The sequence below is a fragment of the Prionailurus viverrinus genome, chromosome D2 (assembly GCF_022837055.1).
Source record: "Prionailurus viverrinus isolate Anna chromosome D2, UM_Priviv_1.0, whole genome shotgun sequence".
NCBI lineage: Eukaryota > Metazoa > Chordata > Mammalia > Carnivora > Felidae > Prionailurus > Prionailurus viverrinus.
Window position 1 is genome coordinate 51352567 of NC_062571.1, and position 26903 is coordinate 51379469.

Genomic DNA, 26903 nt, shown 5'->3' on the forward strand with positions numbered 1-26903 from the left:
CTACTTCCTGTAAAAGCTGTCATTTACTGAGAGCTTATATGCACCAGCCAATTTATGAGGTTCTAGGACCCTTCAGTCATGAATGAGAAGTCACTGGCCTTGGCACAAAGATGTAAATTAAGAGAAGAAGTAGGAGCCCTCATGTAGCAATATAGACATAAAATCCAAACAGGACCTGCAATGAAGTAAACTAAATGCAGAGGCATTTAAATTACGATTTTTGCTGCAAATGTGATGGGTTACTGAGCCTGGGGGAGCTGGGGTATACAGTCTACAGATCAAGGTTAATAATGGGGGAGATAGAGAAGGAGTCCACAGAGAGGCAGAGACAACAGAGAGATAGATGGAGACAGCAGCAGCAGCAGACACACACACACACACAAACATCATTATACTTACAGTTGTGCCTCTGCTATTCCCTATGCCAGGTTTTCCAAGTATGCAAACCACTCTTAAACCTGGCATTCACCAGGCAATTCCTTAAAGAAAATGTCTCAAATGAACCTAGGAAAGGAACTACAAACGAATAGCCCCAAACAGCAACTGCCCATCTATCAACACTAGTTTCCTGGTGCTGCCGTAACCAAGTACAACGAATTAGTGGCTTTCAACAACAGACTTTTCTTGTTTCACATTTCTGGAGACTAGAAGCCCCAAAGCAAAGTGTCAGCAGGGCCACGCTCCCTTTGAAACATGAAAGGGAATCCTCCCTTGTCTTTTTTTAGTATATGTGCTGCCGAAGTGAGCACAGAGTCCTCCCTTGTCTAAGTTTCTTGCGGTTTGCTGCAAATCTTTGGTGTTCTTTGGCTTGCAGCTCATTGTCACAGGTGTTCTCCCGGCATGTCTCTGTCTTCATATAGCCACCTTGTTACAAGGCCATTAGTTTTGTTGGATTAGAGCCCATTCTCCTCCAGTATGACCTCATTTTAACTTAACTAATCACATCTGCAATGATCCTCTTTCCAAATAAGGTCACAGTCTGAGATCCTGGAGGGTAGGACTTCAACACTTTCTGGAGGGAAAAAATTCAACCTACAACACCAGCCTCTAATTTTTGGCCAACTCCTGTTCAGATTCTACATCTATCTGGTTCTATCCATCTTGTTCCTGACTCCTGATTTTGCTTCTAGATGACCTAGCTCTTTTAGTTTGGGTTAATATTGACATATCGTTGATACAAATGTGAGAAAGAGAAAAGCAGCCCCTGAATTCTGGGAGCAGGCTGGGTATTATCATCTAGGCCTTGATGTTGTTATGAGCTGTCTTGCACCAACAGCTAGGCCTTGGTATTCTCTTGTTGAACATAATTTCACAAAACATCAGCATCAGACAAAGCTGCTATGAACAAGATGAATCAAAACAAAAACACAACCACTCTATAATCATGTCTGAACACAGAACAAAATACAGACATTGTCCAAACCACAAAGGTTACCAAGTATGCCTCTGTCTTGGCTAATACTAGTGACTGCCACTTCTTTACCAATTACAGCTTTTTTCCCCTTATAGTCATCCTCTGTCCTTCTAGATCAAATTAAAATAATTAAAATTACTCCCATTTCCTCAGAGCATCTAATACAAAACAAGACCCCATTTCCAAAAATCCTCCCCAATGACAACCTGGAATCTCGTAATAAGTCCTTTCTAACACCCTCTTCCTGAGCCTCTTCCCGGTTCAGTGACGTACATTCTCCCTCACTGCAACAAGCAATAAACTTGACTTGCTCAACTATGAATGTGCTCCTAATGGTATTTTCCTGGAAAGCACTGACAAGCATTTTAATAATGCATATTAGCTGAAATGTGATAATTGAATTAGGAAACATGTTTTGCATGTGGAATGTACTGATCTCTCAAGTGATTACTGTGGGGATTATTCTACTTCACACAGAAAAAACAGGTGCAAAAAATGGTATATTTCAAAGTATTAATTGGTATACAAATCCAGTGTTTAAATTCAGTCATATATCTCTTATTTTACAAATCAAATTAAGCTCAATTTTTGATATTTCAGTTTGACATCAGATTTAGTATTTCTTTTATGGGGAGGGGATATCATCTTCTTTTGAATGCTCAAAAAACCTAGAAAACTTGTTAAGTCCACGAGGAGTAAGATGTACTCAACTTCCACACCCAATTGTGGGAGGGGACGGGGAAGCCCTGAGATCTCAGCAGTTGGCCCCGCCGTCACTTCGGCTGCCCTGTGGAGTTGCGGTTGGAAATTCACCTTACTGTCTAGGGTCAAGTGGTCAGCAATCTGTGATGATGCAAATCCCTCAGTGCCTGGAGCCACCAAGCATCCCTTATTTTGGTTCTCCAGGTCACATCTATTAATTCTTGACTCATTCAATCTCAGAGACAGCCATTCAGCCCATCTAGGAGCTGAACTCTCCAGGAGTGCTGTTAGAAGTGGGTCAGGTGCCTGTGCTTCTGGGACTGAAACCATGCTTCCTTTTCCCACTAGAGAAACCTCCTCTCCAGGCTGGGTAGCTCTTCTTATTGAGACACTCAGACACAAATTTCTCTTTAAATTCATTGCCCCATAACAAGAATGTTAACTCGAGAGAGTTTTTAAATTCCTATTCCCTTTTGGGAGGGAAGGAACCTCTGTGTCTCAATGAGAGGAACCATTCCCGAGGACGACGTGGGGGCTTTTAAAGCCCTCTCAATGGAACAGAGAAGAAAGAAAACATTTTTAAGACCTGAGTTAAATGCTTGGTGGGGACACGTTGCTGCATGCATGTGACATGGTAATATAGAACTGCTTGATTTTGAGTGGCTGCCCACTTGGAATTGTTTACAATGGATGTTAGGTTCTGTGCTGCAGTCCATTTTGATAATTTATCAATACATTCTACCAATCTTATATACGATCCCAGACTTTTTAATGTTGATTAGATTTGTTCTAGTCAAAGTTCATCAACACATTATCATCAGCTTGAAATAAGGATACATCCTTCTATTCTTTTTTGTAAAATTTTTTAAAATGTTTATTTTGAGAGAGACATACATACAGACAGAGTGCAAGTGGGGGAGCAACAGAGAAAGAGGGAGACACAAAATCCAAAGCAGACTCCAGGCTCCAACCTGTCAGCACACAGCCCGATGCAGGGCTTGAACTCATGAACCATGAGATCATGACCTGAGCCGAAGGCAGATGCTCAACTGACTGAGCCACCCAGGCGCCCCCATACTTCTATTCTTAAAAAAATCATTTTTAAACTCCTTCTAGGGAAGATCACATTATCATTGGGAGTTAAAATTTCCTTAGTTCCTAGCTCTTCTTTCCCAGTAAAACAATTATTTTGATAATGTAATTTTTAATAATGTGATGCTATCTAGAAAACTATCAACAACTATTATACTGAAGCAGACAACACTGATGCTCACTTTAAATCCTGGTCAGGGTTTTCACTGTGACTACTACCTCCTTCCCCTCTTTCCCTTTTTGCTAACCTGGTGGAGTACCTCATTGTCAGATATAGACTTCAATAGTAAATCATCAGCCTCCACACGAGCCCTTTGAGGAGAATATGTTTAATAGGTTACTCTTACCTAAATAAGGGTCGCTCTCACCAGTTACAAAATCACTGAGGTCTATTCTACAAGGGTTTGTGCTGGCAGTGGAAGTGGAAGAACATTCCGTCATTATCAACTAAGACATTCTTTGCTTCAAAGTGCTTCTTAAAACTCCTAGCAGAGAGAGAACCTGAGAGGATGTGACTGAGAATAGGTCAGTTTTTGCTGGAAGCAGAAAGTTGTTGAGAACCCAGTGTAATCAATCCCCTGGAGCCTCAGTTTGTAAGGATACAGAAGACAGGGCAGGAGCAATGGGGATATGGGTGAAGGGTAAAGAAGTCAAATTTAACTCATGTCCTAGTTTTGCTCTGGCTTCTCCTCAAACCTTGAGTTTGGCTACAACAGCACTCAGCATCCTTTATAATAATGAATTAATTACAAAAGGTAATGGGGTCAATTTTTTTTTAACTTAGGTTGAGTAACATACACTCTCTTTTCAACTCATGACATATTCTTCTAATTATTTCAGAACACTTTGAGCTGATTTGTGTAGCACATACCTGTCATCTACAAAGCTGGTAAACATGTTACGTTTCTGCCATCACTGATGTCATCGTTCTGGAATATGATTTCAGTCCCGTGAAATCTGATGTGATGATGACAGAAAAATACATTTCTCTGATACTTTCAACTCATTCTCTGTTCCTGGACAGTATTTGTTTCTGTTCTCTTCAACTGGACACAGTACAGAGAAAAGCTCTTAAGATAAACACAACACTCCTTTTCTGCTCTACACCAATTCCAGTGAAAATCGAACTCCTGGCTCTCTGACAAAGTATATCTGGCAGGAATATTGGCCATGGAACCCATGTAATATATGCTTCTTGGACTAAGCTGCATGCATTTGGACTTCACAAAGTAGCACAAAATAAATTCTTATCTGTCTTTTATTATTCAGGAATCAGAATTAAAATATCTCTTCATTAAAGCCCCACCTGGAATGAATTTTAATCTCATGGCAAGACTTTAAGTGAACAGAGTAACAGAAATATTCTTTTTCTTTTTAGATATTTTATGTGATGTTTAGTTGTATTATTTCATTTGCATTCATTCATTCAGCCTCAGCTGTGCCTGGTACCCCTGGGACAAAAGCCCCTGTAGGTCAACCTGTCAGGTGAACCTCTCACCTGGAGGTGGGAGGAAGGTGGGAGGAAGAGGCTGTCAGCTGTCTTTTAGAGGAGGGGAGGCCATCTGGAGTTCTAATTCCTCTTCCATAGATTTTTCAGACCCTTGTTCCCCCTTGCTTCAGAGGCCTGATATTTTCTATTCCTGAAATTTCCCAAGGTTCAGTGGAATGAATATGCTTGCCCTTTACTGCCTTTCTTCCCTGCAAGCACTTAGGTTCTCTCTTATCTGTTTTCTGGTTTTCAAACTACTGTTCCATATTCCTTTATTTCTATGATCTCTTGTGTGTATATGCATACATATGTGTGCTTTTAGATTTTGCCCTTTTTATTCCTTTACTATCTATTTTTTACCAGAAAAATCCCTGTTGTTTTACTGGAAATGCATGGTATTGACTTCTTTAAAAAAACTTAAATATTTAATTCAAGTGTAACTGACATACAATTTTATATTAGTTTCAGGCATACAGCATATTGATTCGACAATTCTACCATCTGTATTTTAGACCTTGACAAGTATATATCATCTTTAAATAATACAGCGACATAGGTACCTAAAGTAGTGGAGACATGACTGAAAAAACTACTAGACCAGGGTCAGAAAAAGTTACTGAAATTTTGCCCCTGCTATTAATAGGTCATTAGAAAGTCACTTAAACTCTCAGATCCTCAGTTTTACTTTTCTACAAATTGGAGGTAACAATTCTGCTATGTAGGGTCATTGTGAGGATTAGAGATTATGCATACAGGGCAAGTGCAGGGCTTGGCATGTATCAGATACTGACTAAAAGGTAGTGCTTATACGAAAGCCTTAGGACATATGCATTAGTCTCAAAGATGGGCCCCAGTGATGCTTACCTTCTGGGGCTCACACCCTGGGCTAATTTCCTCCCCTTGGACTTATCTTCTCACTTCTAATATATAGAATATGGCAGACGTGGTGGAATGACACTTCTGACATTGTTATAAAAATGACTGCTTTTCATCTTTAGTGTGTTCTCTCTCACAGTCTCTGGGTCTCTCGCCCTGGGGGAAGGCAGCCGCCATGTTGTAAGGCAACCCTGAGGTGTGGCCCTGTGGCAAGTGACTAAGTCCTGCAGCAATCACATAAGTGAGTTTGGAAACAGAAGAGGATTCAGAAGAGATTGCAATTGTAGTCACCAGCTTGATAGTACCACCTCAGAGACCTCAGGTCAGAAACCTCCAGTGAAGGGGAGCCTGGGGGGCTCAGTCAGTTAAGCAGCTGACTCTTGATTTTGGCTCGTCATGATGTCATTGTTCATGAGATGGAGCCCCACATCTGTGCTGACAGTGCAGAGCTTGCTTGGGATTCTCTCTCTCCCTCTATCTCTCTTTCAAAATAAATAAATAAAACTTAAAAAAAACAAACAAACACCAAACACCCATTGAAGCTCTGCCCAGATTCCTAACACACAGAAAGGGAAATAATGTTTGTTCTTTAATGATGAAATTAAGATAATCTGTTATATGGCAACGAATGACAAATACGTAACAGGCATAGCTGCTGAATTTCAGAAAAAGAAAATATTTTCTTCCTTTTATGGAGATCATTTCGTAAATTTATATAATAAGCTCATTTTATTATATAAATACCTTAAAACTTAAAACTCTGGGGTATATTGAGGTACGATGTGGTAAAGAGAAAGAAGGAGTTTTAGAGGATAGACTTTGGGTTCTGTTTGAGAACAGCCTTGAATCTCAAAATGTGTCCAACGAACACTAGTCGGTTTTTCAAAACTCTCCAAGAAATGTGAGAACTGTGGTCTTTAAGTTTGGGAAGCACCAATACCCTCTTTCATTCTTGAAAGTCACAATGAATATAATATGTACAGGTTCTAGAAGTTTGAGAGATGCTAAGATTTCTAATAGGTTAAACAACCCACAATTATTTCCTTTGGGAAATAATTAGTTACTATGACTGATAAAAGGCTGAAATCCTGGCTTGTTCCCGCCAGCAGCCAGACTTCACCTGTAAACAGTTACTTTCAGTCTATTTCACCTTGCCTTAGTCCCCAGACCCCAAGGGTTCAACCTTTCCCCAGAGCACATATTTTGTCACAAAATAACAAGAATTCAGGGTAATAATCACCAGATGGTAATAGCTGAGCAAATTCTAATCTGAGGACACGGAAGAAATTGTTCCCAGTCTCATTCTGTCAGTTCCCATTTTATCATTTGCCTCCTAATTGTTGAGTCAATCATTGCTTAATCCCAATAATTCACTCATTTTCCAGAATTGTTAACAATCCCCCCACCCCCAAGAATACATACTGGAATCTTTCCCATTTAAAACTCCTGGCTAAGTATAATTTTAATTCTCCGTGGAGGACTTCCCTTCAATGTGACTTGCAGCATCCCTGCTAAATATTGTATAATGTTTTTGCAACATATTGAAAAAGTCTTTGGGAAATGTTTGCACATCTCTCTAGTACCATTTGCAGCAGTGTGTGGCAGTTGCTATGACAACTATCTTTAGAATTAAAAGGAGAAATTAAAAGTTTTGCATAACTGGAAGGACTTTCTGACGCCAAGCTTAAGATGTTAGGATTTTCACCGAAGCAGTATCTTAGTGTGGAAGGTTGTTCTTATCAGGACAAGATTTTAGAAATCGTCATTGGAAATGTTATGGCACCAAATTTCCTTGCCATGTCAGCTATGCTAATATCATTGTCAGAGAAATTTTATAAAAAAAAAAATAAGTCTCCAGGTTATAAATTTTACTGAACATGCCTGGTTAACAAATTCTCCTCTCTGAATGCTAGCAACCGCAATCACAAAAACCATAACAGTATTAAATAATCTTTGAGTGGCTGTGTGCTATTTGCTACATTAGGCATTGATAGATGTACATTGTGAATATGTAGGGTTTGGAAAGACCGGCACGAGAAGGAAACTCGATTGTGCCACTTTCAAACACAATTAAATTGTTTTCACAACAATCCTGCAAAACAGCTACTACAATCCCTATTTTCCCCACAGAAGTTGAAGCTCAGGGAAGTTAGGTAACTTTTGCAGGGTCACAAGGTGAATGGGCAGCAGACCCAGCGTTTAAATCCAGGTTCGTTTACTCCAAAAGTTGTGCTGTTAGTAATGACAGTGCTCGTCACAAATTTTTATATACTTTGTAATTTGCCACTCCTTGCAATTCATACATGGGGTTCTTGATATGAGGATGGGGTAGGAGTGATCGAGGGAGAAGCTATCCAAGGCAATGCAAAGACTCCAGATTTCAGGCCATTAGGGAAATGCAAATCAAAACCACAATGATCACTTGACACTTTATACTAAGATCACTGGAGTCAAAAAAAAAAAAAAAACAGAGTAACAAATACTGAGGAAGATGTGGAAGAATCACAAGCTTGTGCACTGCTGGTGGAAATGCAAATAGCATGGCCTTGGAGGAAAATAGTTAGGTTCCTCAAAACAACTCAACACAGAATTACCACATGACCACACAATTCTACTTCTGGGTGTATAACCCAAAGAACTGAAATCAGGAACTTAAGACGGATACTTGTACACAAGTATTCATTACAGCACTATTAGAATAGCCAAAAGGTGGAAACTGTAACGTCTCAAAAGATAAATGAACAAAATGTGGAATATACACAAAATAGAACAATCTTTAGACATAAAAATGAAGTTCTGACACATGCCACAACATGGGTAAATCTTGAAAATATTATGTTAAGCTAAACACACCAGACACACAAGGACAAATACTGTGCGATTCCACTTACATGAGGTATCTAGACTAGGCAGGTTCACAGAGACAGAAAGCAGACTCCAGGTTATATATGGTGCTGCAGGTGGGGTAATGGGGAGCTCTTACTGCTTACAGAGTTTCTGCTTGGGGCAATGGAAACATTTTGGAAACAGGTAAGTGGTGGCACTGAATTCCATACTTAAAAATGGTTAAAATGGCAAATTTTACTATATATATGTTACCACAATAAAAAAATGTTCTAATTCTCTTTCTGTAACTAGAAACCAACCTTTCCTTAAGGAAACCAACCTTCCTGAAGCAGGAAGCTTCAGCTTCCTGCCATGTAATTCTAGCTTTAGGGTTTTTGTTTTTCATTATTCTTTTTACCCACATAATCTGTCCAGAAAAGTTTCCCAGAGGGCCAAAACTTTATAGGTGGATTTTAGAATTTTAGAACTGGGATGAGCTTAGAGGTTACTTTTTGAAATCATTCCTGCTTTTCAACAGTTTGGGTCCTCAAGTTAATCCATGTACTTCTAGCTCTTATTGCATTTTGTACATAATGAAAGGAAGGAAGGAAGGAAGCAAAATGAAACCTTTACATTAGAGTTCACTTTATTCCTCAACCTATTCATTCATTAAAACAAAATTTGTTGCTGCCTGCTTGGTATTATGGATGCAAGGTGCTGATAAGCTGGCTCTTAAACCCCAGGAACACAGAGTCCACAGTGGAGAGAGAGATATAGGAATATTTCCAGAACAATAGTGTTTGGTGGTATATACAGTCAGGGTGACAAGGTTGGCCAATGGGAGAACCAGACCGTAGTCTCTTAAGTCATATGCCAGGTTAATTCCTGTATCACTTGGAAATACTGAAAAGTGTAAGTTCTATTGTGTCAATTACCGCCCCCCCCCCCACCGGCCCCATTAAGGACTAGAACTAGGCCAGAAAAGGTTACTGTGGGATCTACCACTGGGAAGACTTTAAAAACCTCATGACTTGTGTTGCATTAGCCCTCTTCATCACTTAAGTGGATGATCCTGCTGTACCTGGCTATGAAAGGATGAGAAGTCTTTGATAGATTATATCAAGATTCTGGATGCTCTGTATATGTAATGGACTGAATGTGTTCCTCCCAAATTCATATGTTGAAGCTCTAACCCCAGTATAATGGTATTTGGATATAGGGCTCTGGGAGGCAATTAGGTTTATATGAGATCATGAGGGTGGGTTCCCCATGATAGTATTAGAGTTCCTGTAAGAAAAGAGAGAACTGTCTTTCTCTCTGCCATGTGAGGACCTGACAAAAATGTGGCCATCTGAAACCCAGGAAGAGAGTTCTCACCAGGAAGTGAATGGGCCAGCACCTTGATCTCGAACTTCCCAGTCTCCAGAAATATGAGCAATAAATGTCTGTTGGGTAAGCCTCCCAGACCATGATACATCGTTATGGCTGCCAAGCTAACAACATGCACATGAAACGGGAGGCTACACGTTTCTGGAGAGGTGGTGGGACCAGTTTGTCTGTTATGGGTTAAGAAAAGTGGGAGAAGGGTACTGGAGTGCCTTTTATCATGACTGTCAGTGCATGAGGTCAGCGGGCCAGTTTCACACCCTGGAGCAGGGAGGGGAAACAAAGGTGGGGACAGGGTAATAGATGGATTGTGACTATTTAGCCAAGAATTTACAGGACAATAATTGAGAGTTTAAAGCCCAAAGTAAAAAATAAGTGAGAGAAAAAGGGGAAGACAAAAATAAGGCGTAGTCAGCAAAACACGAAGTAGATGGACACATTTCAGAGGCAGAATTTATGCCCACACTTGTGTAGGCTGAGCAGGTGCCTTTAAAGGGCTGAGGCAGGATATACTGTAGTACAGTCATCTTCTCACATTGATATGTCTCTTGGCTGTGCCACCAGTAATGAACCTAGCTCCCTTTACCAGGGCCATGGCTTTACGTGCTTTTCAAAATGGCATGGTGGTCACAAGTCTGTTTTCTCAGAAGCCTGGGAGGAAGAATGTGAACATCACAGGGATGCTCAACTATAACCCTGGATCTAAAGAGGGAAGAAACCAAAGGCACATTCATGAGTCATCCTCACCATCTGCTAGTAGCATATGATTTTGAATTGCTTTGTTCCTTTTCCCTCAATGGTCCGTCTAGTTTGGCATAGGCCAGACACTTCAGAAACATACGAAGTTCCTCTAATTCACCCAAATATATAATTGGACACACTTCTATTATCTTCAAAACCTTTAGCCAGATCAAAGATGCTTTTCAGTTTATGTATGAGCACTGACAGTCCCTTGAATGCCATTGAAATTGCTCTGTTTTAAAATTGACAAATGCTGGGAAGTTAAAATTGCAACTACACACACTGCTTGCAATTTTATGTTCTTTGCAAATTGTCATCATGCATATTTCTGGAAATCTGAGGGATCCCAATTTAGAAGCTCATTTTTCTTTCTTTCATCCTCCTTATTATTCCAACCTTGTTCTAAAGCAGGCTCTATCTTCTAAAGAGAAGCTACGAGGAGGTCACTCTGATTCAGTTTTTTTCCTTTTGGTTAATTCAGATTGTCAGAGCTGTTTACGTTACATTGCTTTTCAACTAAGGTATTGCTCTTTCTAGATTCTCTAGCTTTGGTTGTCAAGAAAAGCCATGGCTGAGGAGGTAGAAAACAGATTCGTTTCCACCACAGCAGCTGTGGGTGAATTCCTTACTTCTCTTTATTTCAGTTTTTATTGGCAAAATGGGAACAATAATTCTTGCTCTACCCACATTGTTGAGTTGTTGAGATGATTAAGTGAGGCTACCAGACATGAACAAAGCTCTGTAAAGAATAAAGCAAAAGTCCAAGAGTGAATAATACAAAAGCGTAGCTACATTTTCAAATGAAGATCAATTTGGAATCTTTGGGGGTTCATATTCATTCTAGTCCCCAATCTACATACTTGAGCAAGTAGTATGAGCTCTACAACACAGTAAGCAAAAACACGCCCGGACAGGACCTTCCCCATGAATGTCAGCAATTGAGAAAGAAGTATGAAAGAGTGTGGTGTAACTCTTAATCCCCAAACGGATAGGGAGGGATTACGAAAAAGACAGACAGCCCCATCCAAGAAAGAAATATTCCACAGTTCTCTTTCTAGAAAGAAAAGTCCTTACTCAGAAAATTGGAGGGGTCTAAAACTTGACTCTGCTTTTCACTAGCTCTCCCTTCAGTGGAATCACATTTTATGCCACTTACACGAAGCCTTTCCCATATAGGGAAGGGACAACTGCTGGCCAAGCAGACTTGTTCAAACACCAAGGAGATCTAAACAGTCTCTTTCTAATTAATGAGATGCTAAATTAATTCATGTGTATATATTAGAAGAATCATCAGACACCCCAAAGGGAGAAAACAGATAAAAGGGAAAGGTTTTGGTCAATTAACAGAACTGATTAGAGATAAATTAGCAAATAGGAAAGAACTTAAAACTAACTCTATTTCTCAGAGAAATTTGAAAATATATTATACTCATAATATAAAACTATATTGCAACGCAAACTAAGCTATTAAAAATAAGCTAGCATTCTTAGAAATTAAAAAAAAAACATAACTCCCAAAAATGTAAAATATTTAGAGCCATGGCTGAGGATAAAATTTGTTATCTGAAAATTAAAGTGAAGTTAATTTCCTTTAGGAGACAATGCAGATAGACAAAATAATAGACAACTAATGGAGAAAATAAAGACTTGTGGGAAATTATTCCATGGGTCCAATATCTGCCTAAAGGAGTTCCAAAACATAAGCATTAGAAAGTGGTGAGAGGACTAATTAAAAGATGATCATTTTTTCAAGCTAAAGAAAGTGACAGAAAAATCTCACCAAGAGGGGTGCCTGGGTGGCTTAGTTGAACATCCAACTTTGGCTCAGGTCGTGATCTCATGGTTCGTGGGTTCGAGCACCACATTGGGCTCTGTGCTGACAGCTCAGAGCCTGGAGCCTGCTTCAGATTCTGTGTCTCCCTCTCTCCCTGCCCCTCCCCTGCTCTTGGTCTGTCTCTGTCTCTGTCTCTCTCTCTCTCTCAAAAATAAACATAAAAAAAAGAAAGAAAAAAAGAAAAATATCACCAAGAGCCAAAATGGGAAGAATGGGATAAACACAGAGATAGACATGTAGATACACATAGAATTGAAAAGTATACTGATAGGGGCGCCTGGGTGGCGCAGTCGGTTAAGCGTCCGACTTCAGCCAGGTCACGATCTCGCGGTCCGGGAGTTCGAGCCCCGCGTCAGGCTCAGGGCTGATGGCTCAGAGCCTGGAGCCTGTTTCTGATCCTGTGTCTCCCTCTCTCTCTGCCCCTCCCCCGTTCATGCTCTGTCTCTCTCTGTCCCAAAAATAAATAAACGTTGAATTCTCAACTCTCAAAAAAAAAAAAAAAAAAAGTATACTGATAAATTTCAGATACTCAAATGTAAAGAAAATATTCTCAAAGATTTCAAAAGGAAGAAAAGCAGCTTATTTACAAAAGAAGTAGAATCAGATAAATATCAGATTCCTTATAGATTTAGACATTAGAAGGAAGTGGGAAATGAGCTTTAGAGTTCTGAGAGAAAAGGAGTTTAGAGTTTTATATCCAGCCACATTAGCATTCATAAATGCCATAAGATAAAATTTGCAAAGTCGGTCATCCACGAACTTTGCTAAAGTTTAAGAATGTATCGCAGCAAAATAAAAAATGAAAAGAATAAGGGAGGTGAGAAACAGTAATGAACGAAGAGACAAAATGTGCACTTAATCCAAAACAAGTATTAATACATAATGTACAAACAAATACTAGCTAATCTTCACGTAATAGGTAGAGAGGAGAAAGGATGGCTGGGTAGCAGGGTAGGGCAGAAACAGGGTAAAATGAAAAAGAAATGATAACATGTTAAGCGTGTAGAGATACTCACTAATTTTAGGCACTGATAGGGAAATATAAGTTTATATATTTTGTGTTAAAAATGTAAGGGTACGAAGGACAGAAGATTGGAAACCTCCCAATCGCTAGGTAGAAAAAAAGAACACCGATAAGTCAATCTAATGAAAGATAAATAAGAAACAAAAATGGTAAGAAAGCAGATAGAAACTACAATATAAAATTGTGAGTATAGCTCAAATGTTTGAGTAATCAAAGTTGTACTCACGGATTAAAGTATACTAATAAAAGGTTGAGGGGCACCTGGGTGGCTCAGTTAGCTAAGTGTCCAACTCTTGATTTCAGCTCATGTCATGAACTCACGGTTCATGGATTCAAGTCCCACATTGGGCTCTGTGCTGGCAGTGGGGAGTCTCCTTGGGATTCTCTCTCTCTCTCTCTCTCTCTCTCAAAATAAATAAAATTTTTTTTTTAATTTTTTTTTCAACGTTTATTTATTTTTGGGACAGAGAGAGACAGAGCATGAACGGGGGAGGGGCAGAGAGAGAGGGAGACACAGAACCGGAAACAGGCTCCAGGCTCTGAGCCATCAGCCCAGAGCCCGACGCGGGGCTCGAACTCCCGGACCGGGAGATCGTGACCTGGCTGAAGTCGGACGCTTAACCGACTGCGCCACCCAGGCGCCCCAATAAATAAAATTTTTAAAAAAGGTTGAAAAACTCAGATTATATTTAAAAAATCCCATCCTATTCTTTTAGTGGAAATACACTTTAAAAATAACAAAGAAATGTGGAATGTGCAGGGATGATAGATATAATAAGCATATGAAAATCACAAAAACAAGGAGTTAGTGGTGATATTTTTTTTTAAGGCTTATTCATTTTTCAGAGACAGAGTGTGAGTGGGGGAGGGGCAGAGAGAGAGAGAGAGGGAGACACAGAATCCAAAGCAGGCTCCAGGCTCCGAGCTGTCAGCACAGAGCCTGACGCAGGGCCTGAACTCACAGACTGTGAGATCATGAGCTGAGCTGAAGTCAGACGCTCAACCGACTGAGCCACCCAGGCGCCCCAAGTGTAAATATTAATATCAAGCTGAACTTCAAGACCTCAAACACAAATAACTTAACAGGACAAGGGGGAGATATTTCATATTGAAGAAAAGTATAATCCACCTTTATTCATTCTACAACATGGTTTCAAAACGTAGGATGTAAAAATTATTAGAAAAATTTTATAAAAACTGACAGAAATCCATTAATGGGAGATTCTACAGGCTTCTCTCAAATCAATATATTGATTAGAAAACAAAATAAGTATAAGGGTATAGGGTATGCTATCCATTACAGTAGCCACTGGACACATGTGGCTATTGAGTGCTTGATATGTGGTTAATTCAAATTGAGATGTGCTGTAAGTGTAACCCTACACCTGAATTTTAATGACAGTACAAAAGAAAAATAACGTAAAAACATCTATTTTTATATGGATTGAATGCTGAAAGAATAATATTTTGGATATATTGGGTAAAATAAAATATATTATAAAAATTGATTTCACCTGGGGTGCCTGGGTGGCTCAGTTGGTTAAACGTCCAACTTCGGCTCAGGTCATGATCTCGCGGTCTGTGAGTTCGTGCCCCACGTCGGGCTCTGTGCTGACAGCTCAGAGCCTGGAACCTCCTTCAGATTCTGTGTCTCCCTCTTTCTCTGCCCCTCCCCTGCTCTGTCTCTCAATAATAAATAAATGTTAAAAAAAAGTTTTTAATTGATTTCACCTGTTCCTTTTTAAGTTTATTTACTTGAGAGAGAGAGAGAGGCAGACAGACAGACAAAGAAAGAAACTGAGAGAGAGAACATGAGCTGGGCAGGGGTGGAGCAGAGAGGCAAGGAGACAATCCCAAGCAGGCTCTGCGTTGTCAGTGAGGAGCTGGACGCAGGGCTCAATTCCACCAACCGTGAGATCATGACCTGAGCTGAAACCAAGAGTCGGCCAGTCAACCAACTGAGCCACCCAGGTGCACCCACCTGTTTACTTTTCTTTTAATGTGGCTACTAGAAATTTTAAAATTACAAATGACTCATTATATTTCTGGTGCAGTGTTGGTACAGTATAAGCTTGACCTAATAGATCTATCCATTTGTAGATTAAATTTGTACCTAAAATAGACAAATAATTATATTCCAATATCCATGAAATGCTTACAAAATATATGAAGTATTAGGTCTCTTGGAAAATATCAACATATTCTTCCAAAAAGAAAAAAATCAAAATCAAAATCGAAGAACAAATCAAATTAGAAAAAAAATCAAGTATGCTCCCCACATGGCATTATTATGGTTATTATTTAACTAATCCTTATGCTAATACATTTGAGACGTATAAACAAATAATGACCATGAAATTCCCACTCGTCCACAGCCTAGCATGGATTCTTTAAAAACCACACTGATACTTTCTATTTTCAAGATGCCTTGATGAGAGTGTCGGCTGACTGCAAGTGGCAGGGAGATAACGTGTGTAGGTCAATGCATAGGTCAAATAAGCCTACAATGACAAAGTAGCACTTACTTGTCATCACAAATGGCAGATTCTAACCATCTTCCATTCAGGGCTAAGTTCATTGAACATCAGGTCTGACCAAGATCTTGAGCTGCACAAAAATGAGGAGAGGCAGCTTGGTGCAGGGTTTAATGATAAAGACTTCGGAATCAGGTATACTTGGGTTTGAGCCCTAAGTCTGCCAGTTATAGAGCTTGGGCAATTTCCTTAATCTCTGTGGACTTCAGTAACCTCATTTTTGAAATGAGCCTAATAGTAAAATAGACATAATTTGTGTAAAATAAGCAGCACAGTCCTGGTCTAAAGCAGCAATTAAAGAGAAAACATTTGTAACTAATAATGTTATTTTAGGAATCAGCTAAAATAAAGATCAAAGGAATTCTAGTTAGAAGGAACACAATGGGGAAAGGCAGGCAGCAAGAAACATAACTGTGTTCGGGGGGAAATGAAAGCAGTTTGATGTACTGAAAAGCAAGGAGGCGCCAAAAGAACCAGGTCATGGAAAACCTTTCGATGTCATGTCAAGGAGCTCAAATTTTATTCAGTGATGGGTAATTTTCAAAAGGGGTCTTGACAAGGAAAATCTTTGAAATCTATAATGACAATAGACAGATGAGTTTCTTCATGAGGTGGTCAATGGATTGGTGGGGGTCATACACATATGTACACGAATATGCATATATGTACATATATATTCACATACACACGCATGCACACACAGACACAAGATAAACTTAGTGAAACTGTAATTATAAGGGAGGGGGAGGGGAATAAAGAGATCAAAGAGATCCAGTTTATTTCCAAAGTTTCTGCCTTAGGTAACCAGGAGGATGGATGTGTCTATAACAAAGATAAAGGACACTTAAGAGAGAACAAAAGTGTAAGAGAAGACGGAGAGTTCAAGTGTAGACAGTGGAGATTCACGTGTCAATGGGGCATCTAACTATAAAAGTGTAGCAGGTATTTGTTTAGTAACATTCAAAATCAAGGGATGGCTGGAGGTATTGGTTTGTGAATCAGTGGTACACTTGGGAGCATGAACATTAGTGGGGCAGTAGAAGGAAGGAATGTCTATTAAGAAGCCTGGGAAAGTACAATTGAGGTAAGAACTGGAGATTTTGATGCAACAGAAAGTACAGTCAAAGAGTACCCAAAAAGCAGAGTTGCCTGTAGGGTGAAAGACAACAAAAAGTGTCCAATAAGATAAGGACTGCAGTATCTTCTCCTTTAAGAAATGTTAAGCCACAAGATGACAAGTTTGAAGGAAGAATGAGAGCGTGAATGGAATCATAGAGTGTTAAATATAAAGAAAGAAAAGCAGTGGCTAGAGTGGAAGATAAAATGAAAACAAAATTTTGGGTAATTAAGCTACAGGCTGCTGCCCACCTCAGGTCCGGTGTTCCACGAGCACAGCAAAACCAACATGCTCAAACCTGAACTCCTCTTCGTCCAATTTTGTTTATGGAACTTTGATACACTTACAAAGAGGAAGAAAGGAGACCCTAAAGACAATAGTGTTGAAAGCAGAGGACAGAGAGAGGATAACATGTAGAGGATTATCCTGGAAGAGAGATGGGAGTGGCTTGTATCAAGATCATATTGAGGACGGTGTGTCCCACAACAGGTGGAGACAAACCTACTGCTCTGACCTTGGAGATGGGATGAATAACTCGGCTCCGACTTCTGCCTTGGTGATCAAACAATATCTCTTGTGGTGACTTCTTATAGACAACTCCTCATTCCAATTGCTATGGCCTCCTCGGATCTGGCTGTTCTCTTAGAATCGTCCCTCTTTCACCCTTGCTTTTTTCTCCCTTATAGTGAAATAAGGGAAATGTGTACTGCTCTATAATTAAAGTGTTCTCCTAGAGTCATGGGAATGAGTTTGGGCTTTTACAAATCAAAGCCTGGAGAAGTCATCTTTTTTTTTTTTTTTTTCAAAGTTTATTTTGAGAGAGAGAGACACACACCCACACACCCACCAGGAGCGCATGTACAGAGGGGGAGAGGCAGTTAGAAGGAAAGAGAGAATCCCAAGCAGGTTCCATGTTGTCAGCACAGAGCCAAACATGGGGCTAGAACTCACGAACAGTGAGCTCATGACCTGAGCGGAAATCAAGAGTCAGACGCTTAATCAACTGAGCACCCCCCAGGTGCCTCAAATACATCTTTTTCTTTCTGCTTCCTGACTAGTATTATCTATCACTAGATGCCTTGATTACAACCTCTACCATATGCTTCCGTGAGAAGGAAGCACACAAGGAAAAAGGTAGGCAGCTTGGAAATAAAACTTAAGGAAATCAAGAAATGGTCCCAAGCAAAAAAGGTGTCAGAAGCTCAAGATGACGCATCTAGCTATCTGCACAAAGGTCCAAGTAACAGGTATAGGGAATCAGAGTGACAGGAAGCTTGCTCTTCACCTCTTTTGAGTCACTTGTTTAGTTCGTGCTTCCTGCCTTGGGCAAGAACTAGTTAGTCCCACAGTGTGAGGCCTGAGTTAAAATAGTGGGGCAAATGGATAACTAAGAGTATAGTGAGAGAAAAAAGGGAACAGGGAACAAAAGAGCCTAACAGGATGATATTTCTCTGTATTCCAGCTTGTTGAAAATTAGAGTCATGCAATATGAAAGCTGGAAAAGTCCTTAGAATCAGGAAATACTAGCAATAATTGATCATGCTGTGTTAAGTGTTAAGGCTGTGTGTTAATTAGTTTATATCCATATAATCTTAAAAGTCAATCCACAAAGTCGACATTATTATGTCCATCTGACTGATGAAGAATCTGAAACTCAGAGAATTTAAATGATCTGCCCAAAGGTATTCAGTTCAAAGGTCTTCAGTTTGACCTTTGTTTGAGAAAGAAATCAAACCCACATATGAAAGATTATAAAACCCCAGATGCATGCTCTCTTGATTTCTACCACATTGTTCCCTAATAGCCTAGCATGAAATTTCTGTTACTATCTAGAACCCACAACTGCAAAAAAATTCTAGTACAACCTTACTGCTGTGGCAACATGTGAAGTCACATGCAGTCACACAGTTTTAATTTAACATCCAATACACTTCCAAATGATATACATTGATATTTCCTCTTAGAACGACGGGCAAATCTTGAAGCACCTAGCAAAACGTGTCTGTAATCTCTCTAGATTCTGTTTATTTCTGGCCAGCAAGGCACAGCCCAAATCACACTGCTTCAGTTTCTAATTTAATGGAACATTAAGCATCCATTTCTGGTACCTAAATTATACAGTCTCTGTTATTTATAGAGCTTACATGCGAAGTATTTAACTGGAAAATGAAAATAAAAACTAGGAAATGGATGGGTAGCTGCTACTGAGTCTCATCAGTGATCCTATAATATTATTAAATCCAGTAGGTAATGAGTGTTAAACAATTTACATTTTAGAAATTTAAAAATGAATATTTAATTACTTCCTTCTCTTTATGAGTTTCCAGTTTTTCTTTTTTGTTCCAAACATGTGTTTCTGGAAATAGGTCAACTATACTCTGTATAATATTCAGGTATCTCTTGTTCTTGTTTTTTGTGCCACAGAACCCCATCTTTCCTTCTTCCTTCTTTTGTTCTTCCCTTCCTTACTTCCCACTTTCCTTCCCTACCTCCCTTCTACACCTGCCTTCCTTCCCTCCCTCCTTTCATCTAAGGAAATCAATATATTGTTTACGAAAAGATGGCATTCAACTCTTCTCATAATTAGACAAAATGAGTCTTCTCCTCACCTGGGAGAGGAAGAAAGGAAGGAGAAAGAAGAAACTCACACTTCATGAATAAACTCACAGGTTTGGAATCAGACAGACTAAAAGTCACCTCAGCTCTGCCACTAACTGCTTACTCTCTAGACCTGGGACTAATCTATCAGTCATGTCTTAGCAGGAGACAAATGACTGAAGTGACTGAAGAGAGTTTCAGAAAGAGATTATTTAGAAACTTGTAGGAGGATTACAAAAAAATAAACAAGGAACATAAAAACCCTGTCAAATGAAGGATATTGCTACTATCCCCTAGAGCGCTGGGTGGAAACAAGCTACAAGAGCTCTGTGAAACCTGGCAAGAAAGTGTCAGAAGAATAAATACTCCACCCACCCTTTTTCCTACCCTCTGATCTCCTGCCAGTGTTTCCCTTTCGAAGCCAGCTGAAAGTCACAGGACATGGGAGCCCACGATGCAGACCAGAGGCAGCCTCCCAAGGCACTGAGCAGATAGAGAGTAGATGCGGAAGGGCAAACGGAAAAAATTCTGCAGGATGATTATTTTTTTAGGTTTATTTATTTTGAGAGAGAGAGAGAACGAACAAATGCATGCAACGTGAGCGGGGGAGGGAAAGAAAGAGAGGGATAGAGAGAGAATCCCAAGCAGGCTCCGCACCACCAGCACAGAGCCTGATGTGGGGCTCAAACTCACGAATTGTGAGATCATAACCTGAGTCAAAATCAAGAGTCAAATGCTTAACCGACTGAACTACCCAGGCACCACTGAACGATGATTATTAATAACAATCTCCTTGTATTAAATACAGAACAAAAGTGCCTATCTCAAAGTTTGTTTTGTTTTTGAGAACTGAAGGGGAGATAATGATTGCAAAAGCCTTAGGTCACCTCTTAATACATATTGCTTGCAAAGCAGTGATCTGCCAAAGAAGGAAACTGGCACTAATATGAAAACCCCTGTATCAATCTGGTACCATTATTTCTAAAGTATTTTCAAGTCAGTATAGTCATCTGCTGCCTAGTCTATGGGAGCTGAGTTTGGGGAGCGGTGAGCCAGGCCACCTAAAAGCAGCCAGGGTGATAGCAACACAGAGCAATGCTTTCCCACAACGATAGTTCTTAGCTCCTACAAAGTGATGAAGTGCTGCTGTGGGAGGCTTGAATGTGTGAGGTTTGATTTCTTTATCAGAGCGTATAACAGGAACAAAGTAGTTTTTAAATCAGAGCCAAGAAAAAATGAGGCACTTGGGCTATATAATAGCATCTGGGAAGGCATATTCCTGTCCCCAGCCTTACCAGGCCATAAGGACAAATAGGAAAGGGATTAATCAATAGTTTTACAGCTGGAAGCACTGATCACTTTTAGTTTTACCCAGATGGGAACATATTTTCACCTTAAAGGAAGGAATTCTCTGAGGTTTTGAATTCCATTTTCCTGGATTTGTAAGATTTTGTGACATGTTTTAAGTGTAAGTCTAGGAACATTCCAAATAACTCTCATCTAACTCCATCAGGTGTATACTAAAGCCCCAATTTTGCTAGATTGATACGATCACTGTCTGCATTTAAGAATGCGCGAGAATCCTTGGAGCAAAGATGGAGGAGTAGTAGGAGGACCAGGATTGCCTGGTCCCTCGAACACAGCTAGATGAATATCAAATCATTCTGAAAACTCAAGAAATCAATATGAGGACTGACAAAACAAACTGCAGAACCAGAGGAAGAGAAGAGGCCACACTGTGGAAGGCAGGAGGTGGAGGGACCGGGTTTGGGGGGGAGAAATGGATAGCAGGTGGTGAGGAGGGGAGGGAGCCCTGGTCACAGAGAGGGAGGCGAGAGAGAGGAGCACATAGGGGAATGCACGAGGAAAACACTTCCCCAAAGCCAATGACCAAGAAAACAAGAGAGGCTAATCTGTGTGAGGTTTTTTGTTTGTCCTGTTTTTTGTTTGTTTGTTTTTACAACTAACAGGGCTCAAAGACCAGAGTTTTAGAGGTCTGTAGTGTGTCTAGTGTGGAGTCTGATGGGTGCAGCACTGCTCCTGTGGAGGAGGGCAGAGAGCATGGGGGGGGGGGGCGGGTGGCAAATGGCATGATCTGAGGAAGCCCTAGGAGGCACTGCGAGAGACAGTTCCCCCTTCTTGGAACACATCTGGGAGAGGTGGCATTGGCTCTCCAGGGACAAAAGAGCCGCAGGTACCATTTCTCTTCCCACATTCTCAGCATAAATCAACTTCAGTACTCAGCACAGTGCCAACAGAGGCAGCCTCAACTGCTTACACAAAGCTCCACTGCCCACACTCTGCTGGCGAGGCTTTTCTCCAGCAAGTGTGCTTGAGAACCAGTGCGGTGGGCCTCTCCCCCAGAAGGCAAGCACAAATCCCGTGCATGTACCATGTCTACTGACCACAGAGTTTTGCAAAGCTTCAGCTCTAGTGGAAATGGCACCAGATGTCTTTGGACAAGCAGACCAGAACATACCTAGTCAAAACTCGCCACACTCTGGCCAAGGTCCAAACACTCCCCACTGGAGGTGAGGAGAAATTCTGCAGAGGACTGACCTGAGGGAAAGAGTAGACAAAACCCAGCAGAGTACACACAGCATACACCAGAGACACTTCCTAAAGTGCCCGGCCCTGGACAGTATGTGACCATCTCTTCATAAAGCCATCACTCTCAGGAGCAGGAAATACAAGAGGCTTTCCTAACACAGAAGAAGATAGAGTCCTAGACAAAATTCCAAGGAGGAGGAATTCATCTCAAAAGAATGAACAAGAAAAGGTCATGGCCAGGGATCTAATCGAAACAGATATAAGTAATATGCCTGATCCAGAACTTAAAGCAACAATCATAAGGATACTAGGTGGGCTTGAGAAAAGCACAGAAGACACCAGGGAGTCCCTTACCACAGAGATAAAAGACCTAAAAACTAATCAGGATGAAATGAAAAAATTGAATAAATAAGATTCAAAACCAACTGGATGTAATGACCACAAGAATGGAAGAAGCAGAGAAATGAGTAAGTGATAGAGAAGATAAAATTATGGAAAATAATGAAGGTGAAAAGAAGAGGGAAAGAAAAATATTGGATCAGCAATGTAGACTTAGGCAACTCAGTGACTCCATACCATCTGGAAAAGGCACTTTGAGGTGATATTGGGACCCATGAAGGCCCAGTCCTCATTTATTCCCTTCAAGAAGATGACAGAAAAAGGGGGCAGAAAGTTTATTTGAGGCAATTATAACTAAAAACTTCCCTAACTTGGGGAAGGAAATAGACATCCAAAACCAGGAGGCACAAGAGAACTCCCATCAAAATCTACAAAAACAGGCCAACGCTAAGACATACTGTAGTTAAATTTGCAAAATATAGATACAAAAAAAATCCTAACAGCAGCAAGACAAAAGTAGTCCCTAACTTACAAGGGAAAACAAATAAGGTTACCAGCAGATCTCTCCACAGAAACTTGGCAGGCAAGAAAAGAGTGGCATAATACATTCAACGTGCTGAATGGGAAAAATATGTAATCAAGAATACCCTATCCCAGCAAGGCTATCATTCAGTATAGAAGGTGAGATAAAGATTATTTGTTTTTCGGGTGTGGAGTTTGGTGACCCGAAAAACAAATAATCCAGTGAAGAAATGGGAAGAAAACATGAATAGACACTTCTCTAAAGAAGACATCTAGGTGGCCAACAGGCACATGAAAAGATGCTCAACGTCACTCCTCATCAGGGAAATACAAATCAAAACCACACTCAGATATCACCTCACGCCAGTCAGAGTGGCCAAAATGAACAAATCAGGACACTACAGATGCTGGCGAGGATGTGGAGAAACGGGAACCCTCTTGCACTGTTGGTGGGAATGCAAACTGGTGCAGCCACTCTGGAAAGCAGTGTGGAGGTTCCTCAGAAAATTAAAAATAGACCTACCCTATGACCCAGCGATAGCACTGCTAGGAATTTATCCAAGGGATACAGGAGTACTGATGCATAGGGCCACTTGTACCCCAATGTTCATAGCAGCACTCTCAACAATAGCCAAATTATGGAAAGAGCCTAAATGGCCATCAACTGATGAATGGATAAAGAAATTGTGGTTTATATACACAATGGAGTACTACGTGGCAATGAGAAAAAATGAAATATGGCCTTTTGTAGCAACGTGGATGGAACTGGAGAGTGTGATGCTAAGTGAAATAAGCCATACAGAGAAAGACAGATACCATATGGTTTCACTCTTATGTGGATCCTGAGAAACTTAACAGGAACCCATGGGGGAGGGGAAGGAAAAAAAAAAAAAAAGAGGTTAGAGTGGGAGACAGCCAAAGCATAAGAGACTGTTAAAAACTGAGAACAAACTGAGGGTTGATGGGGGGTGGGAGGGAGGAGAGGGTGGGTGATGGGTATTGAGGAGGGCACCTTTTGGGATGAGCACTGGGTGTTGTATGGAAACCAATATGACAATAAATTTCATATATATATAAAAAAAAATAAAGAAAGTTACCTAAGCTTAAAAAAAAAAATAAAAAAAAAATAAACTTTTGTGCCTGGCACAAATACCAGCAACGCATAGTAATAAAATGACTTGTGCCAAAAATAAAAAAATAAAAAAATAAAAAGAGAGAGAGGACCCAAATAAATAAAATCACAAATGAGAGAGACCACAACCAATACCACAGAAATACAAATAATTATAAGAGAATATTATGAGAAATTATATGCCAACAAATCAGGCAATCTGGGAGACATGGTTAAATTTCTAGAAACACAAACTACCAAAACTGAAACAGGAAGAAATAGAAAACTTGAACAGACTGATAACCAGCAAAAAAATTGAAACAGTTATCAAAAATCTCCCAACAAACAAAAGTCCAAGGCCGGATGGCTTCCCAGGAGAGTTCTACCAAACATTTAAAGAAGAGTTAATACCTACCCTTCTCAGAACGTTCCAGAAGATAGATATGGAATGAAAGCTTCCAAACTCCTTCTACGAGGCCAGTATTACCTTGATTCCAAAACCAAAGACCGCACTAAAAAAGAGAACTAAAGGCCAATATCCCTGATGAAAATGGATATAAAATTCTCAACAAAATACTAGCAAATCAAATCTAAAAGTACATTAAAAGAATCATTCATCATGATCAAGAGGGATTTATTCCTTGGTTGCAAGGGTGGTTCCATATGTGCAAACCAATCAACGTGATACACCATATTAATAAAAGAAAGGGTAAGAACCATATGATCCTCTCAGTAGCAGAAAAAACATGTGACACAGTTGAGCATCCATTCTTGATTAAAACCCCCCAACAAAGTAGGGATAGAGGGAACATACCTCAACATCATAAAGGCCAGATACAAAAGACCCACAGCTAATATCATCCTTAACGGGGGAAAACTGAGAGCTTTTTCTCTGCCGTCAGTAACAAGACAGGGATGTCTGCTCCCAACACTGTTATTTAAGATAGTACTGGAAGCCCTAGCCTCAGCAATCAGACAACAAAAAGAAATAAAAGGCATCCCAATCAGCAAGGAAGAAATCAAACTTTCACTATGTGCAGATGACATGATACTCTAAGTAGAAAACCCAAAAGATTCTACCAAAAAAATTGCTAGAATACATAAATTCAGTAAAATTGCAGGATGCAAAGTTAATGTACAGAAATCTGTTGCATTTCTATATACGATTAATGAAACAGCAGAAAGAGAAATCAAGGAATCGATTACATTTGTAATTGCACCAAAAACCATAAGATACCTAGGAAAAACCTAACCAAGGAGGTAAAAGATCTGTACTGTGAAAACTGTAAAAACACTGATGAAAGAAAATGAGGATGAGACAAAGAAATGGAAAAACATTCCATGCTTATGGATTGGAAGAACAAATATTGTTAGAATGTCTGTACTACCCAAAGTGATCTACATATTTAATGCAATCCCTATCAAAATACCAGCAGCAATTTTTACAGAGCTAGAACAAACAATCCTAAAATTTGTATAGAACCACAAAAAGAACCTGAATAGCCAAGGCAATCTTGAAAACAAAAAGCAAAGCAAAGCTGGAGGCATTACCACCATTCTGGACTTCAAGGAATATTACAAAGCTGTAGTGATCAAGGCAGTATGGTAATGGAATTAAAACAGACGTATAAATCAGTAAAACATAACAGAAAACCCAGAAATGGACCTGTAACTGTATAGTCAACTCATTTTCAACAAGGCAGGAAAGAATATCCAATGCAAAAAGACAGTTGGGGAAAACTGGACATCAACATGCCAAAGAATGAACCTGGAGCACTTTCTTACACCACACATAAAAATAAATTCAAAATGGATGAAAGACCTAAATGTGAGACAGGAAACCATCAAAATCCTAGAGGAGAACACAGGCAGCAACCTCATTGACATCAGCCAGAGCAACTCTTCTGAGGCAAGGGAAACAAAAGTGAAAATAAATGATTGAGACTCATCAAGATAAAAATCTTCTGCACAATAAAGGAAAAATACAACTAAAAGACAACCTTCAGAAGGGAAGAAGATATTCGCAAATGACATATCTGACAAAGCATTAGTATCCAAAATATATAAAGAAGTTATCAAACTCAATACCCAAAAAACCAAATAATCCAGTGAAGAAATGGGCAGACGATATGAATAGACATTTTTCCAAAGAAGACATCCAGATGGCTAACAGATACAAGAAAAGATGCTCAACATCACTCATCATCAGGGAAATACAAATAAAGACTACAAAGAGATATTACCTCACACCTATCAGAATCGTTAAAATTAACAATACAGGAAACAACAGATGTTGGCCAGGATGTGGAGAAAGAGGAACCCTCCCACACTGTTGATGGGAATGCAATCTGGTGCATCCACTGTGGAAGACAGCATGGAGATTCCTTAGTAAGTTAAAAATAAAACTACCCTATGATTCAGCAATTGCACAACTAGGTATTTACCCAAGGATACAAATATACTGATTCAAAGGGATACATGCAACCTAATGGTTGTGACAGTATTATCAACAATAGCCAAATTATGGAAAGAGCCCAAATGTCCATCGACTGATGAATGGATAAAGAAGAGGTGGTACAAATATACAATGGAATATTACTTAGCCATAAAAAAAGAATGATATCTTGCCATTTGCATGGACGTGGATGAAACTAGAGTGTATTATACTAAGTGAAGTAAGTCAGAGAATGACAAATACCATACGATTTCACTTACATATGGAATTTAAGAAACAGATGAACATAAGGG